The sequence below is a fragment of the Rhinatrema bivittatum genome, chromosome 6 (assembly GCF_901001135.1).
Source record: "Rhinatrema bivittatum chromosome 6, aRhiBiv1.1, whole genome shotgun sequence".
In the NCBI taxonomy this organism is placed as follows: domain Eukaryota; kingdom Metazoa; phylum Chordata; class Amphibia; order Gymnophiona; family Rhinatrematidae; genus Rhinatrema; species Rhinatrema bivittatum.
The window spans coordinates 326,592,787-326,605,349 of NC_042620.1; the positions used below are offsets into that span (position 1 = coordinate 326,592,787).

At 47.1% G+C, this 12,563-nt stretch overlaps 1 protein-coding gene across 3 annotated transcripts in view; it reads left to right on the top strand.

Moving 5' to 3' along the window:
• Positions 1 to 12,563, top strand: part of PAK3 (p21 (RAC1) activated kinase 3) — a 295,456-nt gene that overhangs the window by 131,158 nt on the left and 151,735 nt on the right. The window contains exon 1 of one of the 3 annotated variants that reach the window (XM_029607629.1): positions 487 to 709. The exons of 1 other annotated variant lie outside the window; for it this stretch is intronic. The gene's annotated coding sequence lies outside the window, so the exon portion shown is untranslated. Of the gene's footprint in view, positions 1 to 486; positions 710 to 12,563 lie in introns of those variants that run through there. One more of the 3 variants, XM_029607627.1, reaches the window with a different exon arrangement.

Sequence of the window (12,563 nt, forward strand, 5' to 3'; positions counted from 1 at the left end):
TATTTTTTTTTTTCCATTGTGTTAGACCGTGAGATGTATTGTGCATGGGCCTGATTCTGGAAGAAGGGCATGGGGGGTGACAGGGACGGGCTGCCCAAGGTCCTCCGCCAGCAGCTGGACTGATAAAAAGGAGACTGATTTATCCTCTGAGCACCGAGGGGGGAAAATGGCCCCCGGGGGAAATCAGGAAGCCTGCAGTGAATAATTCATTACTAGGGAGAGGCCGATCGGCTCCGGAGTCTCCTCGGGCCGCTGCGCCATGTTTGCTTATGCACGGAGAAGGATGGCAGTGGTCGTTTGTTGCTGGAGGCCGTTTCCCTTTTATGCAAACCAATAATAAAAAACCAGGCCTGCGATCGCTGACTGAATCGCTGCCGGAGCGCTGCGTCGTCGGTCGTCTCCCACCTTTCGGTGAATTGCTGTCGCCTGCCGCTTTAAGGCTCGCGGGGGCCCCTCCCGCTTCGAAGCCCAGGATTTGCCGGCCCGGGTCTCCTCCTCGGCTCTGCGCCCGGCCAATGAGCGGCGGGGGAGAGCCGGTGACGTCACGGGCTGCTGGGGAAGAGCGAGGCCAGGAGGAGGCGGCGCGCGGCGGCGGCGGTGGAGCTCGCGAGCCCCCGGCGCTGGGAGTGGAGCTGGGCGGCCGGCGCGCGCGCGCGCGGGGAGAGAGCATGGGCCGGCGGCGGATGCGCTATGTCAGCACGGACTCCAGGTGATGCCTTGCATTTCTGCCTCCCCCTTCCTCCTCCTCCATCTTATTGTCTGCCGGGCCTGGGAGCGGCGGCCCGTTCCCGGCCGCTTGCCTATCCTCACCCCTTTCTCTTCTGCAGCTCTCTCTCTTTTTTTTATTTAATGTTGCATTGGCACCTGCAGTCTTTCTGGAAAACTAACCGGGGCCGCCGGCTTCTGATGACGGGCAGCATCGGAGGGGGTGGGGGGTGAATGCCGCCGCGGTACGGCGAGGGACTGCCTCGGTCTGCTCCGCGCTTCCTAGAGAGGGGGGAGGCTCCCGTTCTTTGTGGCAGAGCCGAGATGTAGCGGGCCGGATGGGAGAGGCCCGGGCAGGGATTCTCCCTTTTGCCGCTGGCATTGTGGCCCAGCTCTGGCGCTTTCTCTTTGTCCCGGTTTCGTAGCCCAGCGGGCTAGCGAGCCCCCATCCGTGGCGTGTCTGCATGGGCAATCAGCTCGGCCCGCGGGCCTGCAGCCCTAGGCGGATGCTGCACACAGCTCGAGTCCGTTTCCACCTTGGTTGCCTTCAGGGTGGGTGGGCACAGACCTTGGCTGCAATAAACCGGGGGCTGATAGCGAGAGGCCCTGTAGAAAACCGGTTTGCTGTAGACATGGGGTTCATGGCACCGGCGGACGATGCCTGCTTCAGAGCCTCGCCTAAAGCACATTCAGGACCCAGATAAACAAATGTAAACCAGGTTTTGAGCTCAGGTACTTATTCTCTTTACAGTCCTCGGTGCAGAACTTAATGTTCTTCTGTTTTAATTTAGTATTCAGCTTTGTCTCCTTTTTGTTGGATCCTATATATTGAGTAATGAGTGCATCTAATGTTAGGTGTAAATATAAATTGCAAATCAGAAAATCCGAGAGAGTCCCTGTCTGAATGCACACCCTATACAGTACCAATTTGAAGCATTCCTGACATGTAAATATGTCATCTTTGAGCATTTTATGAGAGAGGAGGAGATTTGAATTCACATAAACTTGCAGTGTTTCCCTGGATGGTGAAGACGTTCTCATCTTTCCGGTAATATCCTGGGTCCCCATTAGCTTCTGTTCTCTACCTCCTGAAGGCAGGGGCCCTGCAGTGTCTGGATACTGAGCAGCCAGTCAGGCTCTAGGTGGGAGGGGGCCCCCTTCTGCTGTTTGCCTGGTGAGCCCCTCATAGATGGGACTCCTATGACTTGGATCTCTGGATTCGACTACAGTTTAACTTTTGGAAGTCTGAACTCTCTGCATGTGTTTGTAAATAACCTTGTGTACATTTGTTTCCCCGTTTCAAAAGCAAAATAAACAAGCAAATTGGCAGAGTAAGTAGGTTTATAATTTAGATGTATAGTTAGGGTCCTTCGTTTTCAGTTTAAACAGATTTTCATCCATAAATTCCTGGGTTTTTCCAAAAGTGACAATTGGCTTAAACATATATTTTCACCCTAATTTTAGGCTCGTTAAAGAGCAGCTCCAGAGCTGCAGATGCAGCGTCTCAAGGCCTTCAGCAACTGCTGGAAACCAGTATGGGCCGAAACACCTGCCATGTTTCAGGTCCTGCACGCCACCAGTATAAGTGCTGGCCCTCCAGTGCCACTCGGGTGCTGTTTCAGTCCCACCTCTCTCCTAAGTGCCTGCTGCTTGGTACCATCCATGCCCACCAGATGCGCTTCCCTGTAGGCTCTCTGGCCCTGCCCAAAAGCAGAAGTGCAGTGCTGTGAGCATGGAAGGAGAGAGAGGAGGAGGAGCTGTTACAATGGGCAGGTGAGGGAAGAAAAATGGACTTGCTAGGCATTGGGAGTGGAGCCAGGGATGCTGCTGAGTGGGAGAATCTGATTAATATTTTTTTATTCTCCTGGCTTCTGTCCACCAAACTAACTGTGATATTTGCCCAGAAAAAATGTCACATTTTTCCACTGATTTTTCTCCTGTTTGTTCTTGTCAAAATAAACCCCGATAAATTCCTGGGGGAAAAAAAACAAAACAAAAATAAAGATCCTTATTTATGGTCCACCTTTTTGTAAACACCTCAAAGCAGATTACATTCAGGTTCCGCAGGTATTTTCCTCTCCCCAGCGGGCTCACGTCTGATTTCCACCATTTTATTTATTCTGCAACATTTTGGAAGCAAGAAAAAGCTTCCCCCTTGCAGAATGAGGTTGGCTAAAGTCCTGCCTAGTTCTAGGCCTTCCGGCTTTTCATTGGGTTACCGGAGAAAGTTTGGCGTCGGGTCCCGTCCCTTTGCGAGTGTACGAGTGGGTCAGCTCTGCACATTTTATATATATTTCAGCTGTGCATATGTTGTCTGCCCAGAAGCCTTTGCTGATTATTAGTAGAAAGTAACATCTCCTGTTGGTGTGGATTTCTCACCGTTTGGTTCTAGCAGCCCTGTTGGTCCTGGAGTCTTAGTAAGTTGTGGGACCTTTTGTGGTGCAAAAGAAGATGTTTTTAGCATGTGAGCTGCTGAGACCTCATGGAGCTGAAGAAGTGGCTTGTGAAGTCTCAGACTTGTGTACTACAACATATCTCGGCCTTCAAAAGCCTCTCCTTGCGTATGTCGGAGGCATTTAACAGCGCTCCACTCAGTGTCAGCTAAGTTCGAAATGTATCCCACAGGTGTGTGCTCAGAAATAGATAATTCCCTGAGCCAACAAAGCTAGACAATAGCTTAGTGCAAGGATTTAAGGTTTGGTGCACGCCCGAGAATACATGTTCCTTCCCTTCACTGCTCCAGGTGCCCACGAGTGATGCCCTTCAGTGCTCTGCAGAGATTTAGAGGATGAAACCAGGAGCCATGGTGCCCAGAAAGAAGCCCAACATTTGTAAAGGCAGTAACTTTAAAATTCAGAGCGTGTCTTCTCCTGGATACAGGCCCTAGGACCCACACCCCAAACACAGTGTTACCCACCCCTGTCCTGGGGACCCCCAGCCAGTCGGCTTTTCGGGACCTCCACAATGATGATGCAGGAGAGAGGTGTTGCTGATATTTAGTAGAAAATAATATCATCTTCTGTTGGTGCACGCACTGCCTCCACAGCTTGCACATTTTATCTCATATATATTCATCGTGCATATTCTAAAAACCTGACTAGATGGGGGGGGTCTCCCGGGAGAGGTTTGGGAACCTCTGGTTTAGAGTCAATCCCAATTAAAAATTTTTGTATACAGCACTGATGATCAGGATGGCTTCCAGCAGAATTTTTACTGATGAATTATGCAGTTGCTCCCAAGTTCTTTATAGTTTTGGTTGTTTGAAGATGTATTTGATAAATTAATATTTGTGACCCCTCTTCCAATCGGTTTGATAGTGATAGATCACTTCCGATGACAGTTTCTTTATTTCCGATCAGGTGGAGCAGATGGTCAGCTGCCTCCCAGTTTAATAAGGGTGGGTCCCTTTTGGTGAATTTGATAACTTCATAGAGAAAGTCCCAATAACTCTTGGTCTGATGTCCTTTCTTAGCCTTTCTCTCCCCTTCTGATGGTCGCTGAGCTTGCTCCTTCTCCTGTTATCTCCCGTAGACAGTGGTGACATTAGGGCTACGTCTCACTCCTACCCCTTCATCCTCCTGGAGTGGCGCCAGAGCTACTCGCGGTCTGGATGCGAAACACCCCCCCTCCTTTAATTGACATACACTGAGCTCAGGCTTGTTTAAAAAAATAAATAATAAAGGAAGTCAAAACATGAGATAAGGAAGGTGGGGGGAAACGACTTCCCCTCTAGGAATAAAAAGGCTTCCAAAGCATGTTTTGTTTTATTTATTAAATGAGGAAAAGGCTCCCTGTCTCCTTCCTGAGCCCGGGTCTTGCCCCTAGAGAGAGAGTAAGCAGGGAGCAGCCGTGGACCTGCTGTCCCCGGCAGTGTCCGTTTCTAAGATTCCCCGCCAGACAATGCTGGTCTGGGTTTCTATAGTATGAGAGCAATGCCACGTTCCACCTCCCACGCTGACCACCGCTTTATTTCTCCACCCCCTCGTGCCAGCACTGTACTCCTGCTTTCTGGTAGGATCTCCGCATATGTTTTTAGCGCTGAGCATCTTCCAGCAGCCTTTTGAATAAGAGAGGTCAGCACACTCCTCTGCCCCTTTAAAAATAAATAAAGGTTTTTCACCTGCTCATGCCAAATAAAGACGCTCTTGGGTGGCATCACTTGGCGTTTTCTGAGATGTGTAAACGAAGGCATATTAAATCGTACAGCAGTGACTTACGGAGCGTCTGCTACCTTTTATATGTGGCACCCGGCCCCGAGTGCCTGCCAGAGACTGACGATGCATGGATCACTTCACAGGGGAATTGGTGCTAGAGTGCTAGGCTGAAGACTGAGCCTATTGGTATAAGATTTGGGGCCAGTTTGGGGCACCAGGAGCTGCTTATTCTGAAGGCAAGAGGGGGCATATGATGAGGAGGGCAGGACGATCCGGACCAGGGAACACAGTCTAGCACAGGGACGGCGAGCTCCAGAAACGGGCCAGGTTTTCCGGATATCCACAGTGAATTGCATGGTGTGCAGGTCTGTCTCGTGCATGTTCATTGTGGATATCCTGAAAGGCTGGCCCGTTTGTGGCCCCCGAGGACCGGAGCTCGCCATCCCTGAGCCCAGCTGGTAGCAGGGCAGAGGAGCTGAAGATAGCGATTGAGTCTGGCAGATCAGCATAGGGGGGGAGGTAGCAGAGAAGGTGACCCTCCCCTGGCCCCCTGCTCCTGCTGTTTCCACTGCATTAACAGGAGAGGGGGGTGCAGTGGCCTCCCCCGGACTTTGGCTTCCCTTTGCACCTGCTTACGGTGGGAATCCCTCTGCAGAAATCTGGAAAGGGTTCGCTTGCATTTATAACTGAAAAGTGTACTGGAACAGCCAGGGTAAACTGTGCCAAGGGGTGCAAAACCGAAAACGCTTCGCCCTGACTCCTAGCTTTCTCCGGTCGCCGTGCCACGTTCATCTTCGTCCCTGAGCAGGTTCTGAGCTTGGGTTATGCGCTCTACGCACGGTCCGTTAACAGAAGTTACTATAATCGCCTGCTTATCTGATAAGAGAGTCGCCATTTTGCAGGAGTAGATTATTACTGAGCTGAGAGACCTCACTGTTTCATGAGACCGTCTACCTGAGAGCTGCCTCTGTATCCATCGTACCTCGTCGCAGCTGCGATGGAGTCTGGCCCCAGCCGTTGCACTGGGAATAAAGTGAGAAAGCCAGTCCAGGGATATTTCTTTACCTTGCCAGAGGGATTTGGGAGAAGCCTAATGGAGAGCATGTTGCAGAGGTCAGAGGGCGCCCAGGGATAGAGGGATTCCACCCGCCCCTGGTCCTCTCTGAGGCGTTTCCCCCATCCCTGCAGCTCTCAGAGGGCCTGCCCTATCAGCAAGATCAGGAGCGAGCATGGTGGAAGGCCTGTCGAGAGGTGAGAGGGGAGACAACGTTTTGTAGGTGCTGTGAGGACTGGTGATCCTGACCTGTGCCAAAGATGCTTAGTTTGATATTTTTTTACTTATTTACTTAATATATCACAATTCCATTAATACCATCAAAGCGGTTTGCAAAGAATTTTTATATTACTGGATTAAAAACAATAGAGTATAGTAAAGGTAACATATCAAAATATCATAGGAATAAAATTATACAAAATCATAACTTCATTTATAAAACATCATAAAATAAATGGTCAAACTACAATTCTCAAAAAATAAAAGCAATAAAAATACTCCTCCAAACAGAAATGCAGTCATATAATGGTAACTACATCAAAGAATCATGAAATAAAACCAAGACGTAGACTTCAGGTTACTCCCCGTTTCCCTTCTGTTCTTGTGTGTCGAGGGATGACGGTGGGGAGTTTTAATGGCGGGAGATCTTAGAAAGGGTATGTCCTACAGCACAGTAACATGCCTTCCACAAAGAGAAATTACAAGCCATCTCCTTTCATTAAGCCTCAGTTTGCATTTATTGATTTGATTGATTTTTAAGCGGGCCTGACACACTGTGTACCGTTCAAGGGGTCCCCGTCCGTGTACAGAATACATAAACACCTGCTACAATCTAGTAATTCTTCAGGTTGTACGATTTGCATTAATGTCTACTAATGTTTCTGTGATGGATTATTGAGTTTTTTTTTTTTTTTTTCAAGAATTAGAACCAGTTACGTTATTAAATCCTGTGAAGGTCCTGACGGCGTGACAGGTCAGCTTGTGCCAAGTAAGGGATGCAGACTTAAAAAAAAAATGGGATGCAAATTCACCTGGCAGTCATATCGGGCAGCTGCACATTCCCTACCTCAAAACCTTAGATGTAGCGCGGTTTTGGTAAATGGCTCGGCATTGTTTCCCTGGTCGAAGCGCACAGTCCGAGTGTCCTTCCCTGAAATTCTTTGTACTACTGCAGGTATTGTCCTCTCTTATTGAAGAAGTGGAATTATTTATCATTTTCTTATGTTTTGCTCTAGCCTGGTGGAACACCATCCTGTTTTGTTTTTTTCATAGCCACATGATCTCTAGATCATTGTAGAATACCAAACGGATTTCAGCCCCTTGCTTTGTTTAGTCTGTGTATGTAATGCACATGGCTGGCATGTTTTGTAGGGTAAGTGATGCATTTTCTGTAGTATTTTTTTTTAAACACTTAACACTTCTACTGCGTGATACATTTATCTACAGTTTATACACATGGAAATGTGAGACCCAAAAACCCAGCCTTCCACTGCCGTAATGTGATCAGATTATTATTTCCTTGAGCTTGGGAATGGTGGCTCGCCGGGTGAAGGAGCAGCTTATGTTGCCTCAGTCTCCCGGAAAAGTAAACCACCCCATAAATTTCTCGATTGCCGATGACATCTGCTGGGTTTGCCGCGTGTTCACTGGCGTTAGGCAGCAGGGAGCCCTGCGCTCTCCAATTGCTCGTCAATTTGGACCCTGCCAATTAGGGTCCCTCCAAGCACAGGAACAGTCAAAAATCAAAGTAATGAAGGAGTGGAGATAAGATTGCAAAACCATAGAGCACATGCTGTGGGTGGTGATGCGTGTTGTACATCCACAGGAACGTGGCTGCTAACACTCGCATGAGTCCATGATCCTTAATCTAGGGTGGCATTTGTCAGGTGCTTGTCGCCTATGCACTGGAGCCTGACGTTCAGGCATCTGTTCTAAGCATTACTACGGGGGAAGCGTTTGCTTAAAGAGTTGAAATTGGGTTATGCATCTTTAGCACAGGGCGGAGACGTGTGTTGCTCCGGATGTCGAACCCTGGTCTCCAGTTTTCATAGCCGTCTGCCCCGTCACTACCGGTCAGGCCTGCCATGACAGTCGCTGTAACACATTGCTTTGTGTGTTTCTTCCCTTAGAGCCGCTGCACAAGCACATCATAACCTCAGCATGCACAGTCTGCTTTGGCTGGCACTTTTTTTTTTTCCCCCCCCCCTATTCCTCGCTGTATGCGAAGTCCCTTTTGGTAGTTATTGATACTGAAATTCATCCAGGTTCTGGTGGGTGGCTGGAGGCCATTTTAAATGGGGGGAAAAAACCCCAATAGGTTTTTAAGGGATAAAATGTGTGTGTTAACTTCCAAGAGAGGGATTTTACAGTATTGCTGGCAAGATAATTAGCAGGCAGGTGCATCTCGGCTCGCCTTGGTTTGCATTGTTCGGTGACGCCGTTCACCTCCATTGATGTCAATGTCTCTCGGTCACGTTATGCGCTCTCGTAGACTTTACTAGCAGAATTGTTGCATTAGGAATCGTGAAAGTTTAAAAAAAAAAAAAAAAAGCTTGCTCATCAATGACTCAGCGCGTTTCAAGGGATGAGAAGCGAGAGCTTGTCTGAGGCATGGGCTCGGTTTCTTAGCAGGGCGCACAGTATAATTAGTAGGGGAGGTAGCGCAATTCTGTTTCCATAGGGCTCAGAGACTCCTGTAGATGACGACATGGAAAAGGAGGATTTACCAAGCTTGATCCTCCAGCATTACTACATTCGCAGCAAGTATTGGGCTGATGTGCTGCTAATATGCCATCCACCAGTAGTTTACTTGCCTCCAGCTGTGTGTCGCTGCTGTTTGCTTTTGTGGGTTTTTTTTTTAATGTTAGCAGGCAGCAAGCAACACATTAAGAAGGTAAATCTTGTGGAGGTCTTGGGGTAATCCCTTCTTCCACGTTGTTCTCCTAAGATGCTCCTTCTTTGCATTTTGGCTGCTAATCTTTCCTTGCTGCTTCGGCCATGTTTTCTTTGTGTGGAGCTGAATTTTCTGGCTGGATTTCTACCTCCTTGGAGCTTCATCCCAACCTTGTAGGCGCTCCACATCCAGCAGTTGCGCAGGAAATGTTTGTTTGACGAACGTGGAGTTGTAGAAGCCACGTTATTTAGTTATTTAGTGTTTTTATATACCAATAATCGTTTGGGACATCTAATCGGTTTACAGGGAACAACAATTCAGTAACAGGCTATACATATAACTTAGGAAACTTTGTAACTAATAGTAATGAGATTTTTTATATATATATATATATATATAATATTAGATGTGCTCTGGCAGATCTGTGGCAGGATCTCTGTGGTCTCGAAAGCTGATGTGCATCTTCAAATCACTCTTTATGATGGTGTTACAGCCTGTAAAAACCTGCCATTCACTAGTATTTCCTGTTGCCCAGACTATTTTAAGACCATGCAGCTCCCTTTTTGAGATGTGAGACCTTTTCGTCAGCAGTAGAGTCTCGTATGCAAGCACAGACCATCACAATGGGATGTTTTGTTGCAGACACTTCATGGTTTTCTGTTGGTATCAGTGCTCGCCTGGCTGGACAATGAGTTTGAGATTGAAATGGGTCATGAGTTGGCTCACATTGAAAAGAGCTCCATTGGGGACTTTACTGCTGTGTGGCTGCATCTCAAAATGCAACATGGAAAGTAGGGGCAGACTGACCTTTCTGTGTGCTCTACTACTGCAAAATGGACGTTCCCCACTATCAGCAGGAAAAGCCTAAAGCAGGGCTTTACAAACCTGTCCTGAGAACTTCATAGCTACTTGGGTTTCCAGAAGGTGCAAAATGAATATGAATGACATAAATTTGCAAATGCTGAGTCTCCCTTGTATGCAGATTTATGTCTTGCATATTCATTATGGCTATCCTAAAAACCCAGCTGGCTGGGAAGCTCGGCCCTGAAGCTTATGGTACATTTGGCTGGTTTAAGTTGCCCTAGATGAATAACGAGCTGCCGTCCATCTTGATCACGGAGCTCTTCCTTAACGATGCTATGTTCTTCTTCGTTATAGTACAAGACTTGGGTTCTCACTTTGAGACCATTCTTAAGCACGATAGATAGTAGTAATATAGCAAAATGATGGCAGGACAAGGCCATCTAGTCCTCCCGGCAGAGATTTGGATGTGCATTTAAACAAAGATCAAAATTCCCCCATGGAACCCAATCCCTTTAGAGTTGAGAATCCTAGAAAAATCTTCCTCTTTCTCTGTCTGCCTTTTCTTTCTTTAATGCCTGGTTCTGTTCCCATGCTGCTAATTATTCGGATTATTTTGCAAGTAATGCAACTACGGGCAGACACAAAGAAGTGATAAAGTTGCAGATTCACTGAGGCATGGCTCTAATGTCCCGTTGAATAGAGAGGTTGAAAAGTTGTCGTCATTGGAGCCTTAGGATGAAATTACAGCCTTTGTGAAGTTCTGCCAGGTTAAATTTGAGAGCGATGCAGGTAAGCAATTAACTGAGCTCTAAAATTAGACATTTTACAAATAATTGGGTTTTAGAAACATATATATATATATATATATATATATATATATATATATATATCTTTTTTTTTTTTTTTTTTTAACCTCTGGCAAGGCTGGATATGTTGGATATGAGAGCACCTGTATGTGCCAGCCCGTATGTGGTCTTTGCTTGCACAATTGGTTCTGATATAATAATCTGCAACACTAATTCACTTTTCAATCAGCTCGTCAGGATATGAAAACTTACTAGCCTTGTTTTTTTAATGCATTTTCGTGCGTCTTCCTCCTCCTGTGCTCTGACTCCCCCCTGCCTCTGACGTGTACAGCAGAAGGCAGAGCTAGCTGGGGCTTGCCTGTTACATTACCAGTTTCCCTTGCCTGGCAGAGTTGGTTGGCATCGCCTCGTACAGATCAGTGATGACACGTTCTGCTTCTTGATAGCCGCACGCAGGCCGGTCTTAGAAGGAAATGGAAAAATTAGAAATAGAGACACCAAATGTTGATGAACCTTTAGGAATAGACGTTGCATGACATCCAGAAAATACAGCCTGGATAAGAGACTCCAGGAGCCAGGGGTTCACCTTCCTCGTTATCCGTGACTGCCCCCTCCCGCTGGGCCCCCCCCCTAGAATTTCCTAGGATTCTGGAAAATTTAATTTTAAATACTCTGAGGGTAACTTTCAAAGTCCTTTCTATGGCGAAGAACGGTACTTTACCTGTAGAAATGGAGCCTTTGAAATTTGCCCACCCTGTATGAGGGGAAAGGTTGTGTGCACGGTGATACTGCGCGCCCGGTTTTACCCGCCGGTGAAAGGAGGCGGGGCTGAGAAGGGATTTGCACGTGCGTGCAGCATTTTTATTTTTCAAAAGTGCGCCTGTGACTTTACCTGGATCCATTGCAAAAGAACAGGTGCAGAGTTGAGCAAGTATTTTTTTTTTTTTTTTCCCCCTTCGGCAATTCGTAAAAGGAAAGGGTTTGTGTAAAAACAGTTTTCCCTTTTTTAAAACTGATGCAAAGTCCACGGGTACCGCTGATTTTTCTTGTGATTGCTGCTGGGGAGGGTAACTTTCTGATGTCCTGCGTATAGAGAGTACTGGCCGATGTCGGCCCTTGTTTTCAACTTAAACCTGCGCCTGGACGTCTGCTTTGGATGGTTAGTAGGTTAAACACGTGTTCTATGTTTACCTGCATGCTTTTGAAAATTGAAAGTGTGCGCACCTGTTTCCTTGTCCCCAGGAATTCCTCTTTGAAGTTCAAGCAAAAAAAGAACCACAACATACTCAAGTAATTTGGCTGGATCCTTTTTTGTTCACTGCTGACTTTATATGTGATCTAGATCAGACCAGTCCTGCTGTGTGTTAATAGGTGGATCTCTTAATTCTTCTCGCCCTAGAAAAGTGTTGTTTGCTATTTTGCCAGGAAGTCCTAGGGGTGGCCACTTCTGATCCTCAAGAGCCAGAAACTGGCCTGGTTTTCAGGTTATTCACGACGGATATGCATGGGATAGATTTGCGTCCACTGCCTCCATTAAATGCAGATCTATCTCGTATATATTCATTGTGGATATCCTGAAAACCAGGCCTGTTTGTGGCTCTCTAGGACCAGAGCTGACCATCTCTGTCCTTGAGAGAGCTTTGAAAAAGTACACAATATGAATTTCTGGCTGAACCCCTCTTGTTTATCTGTATTAATCCTTCCTCATTACCCTCACACAGGAATTCCCCCTTATACCTCCACCCCCCATGATATGATTGCTCCTCTCCATAGCCCCCAGGACTTTGTGCATCACTGTCTTATGGAGTTAGATACATGAGCATCACCTTGGAAGATTTGCCGCCTTTTCTTCCAGTGTCGTTTTTATACTTTCTCCGAGGACATGCAGGATGGCAGTCCTGGCATTTGGGATGACATCATTGGATGGAGCCCAGCATGGAAAGTGTCAAGTTTTATAGAACTTTGACTGAGCCTCATTGAGCGTGCTTGTGAATGCAGTATACTATGAACCTAGGCGGGGTCCCCTCAGTTTCTCCTTTTCCATTGAGCCTTGTGTCTCGTGGTTGGGTAAATCCTTTTTTTTGTCAGTACTTTTTTCAAGAGTTTTTCTTCTTGTGTTCTTCATGCAGTCAATGTGGGGTCCCCCA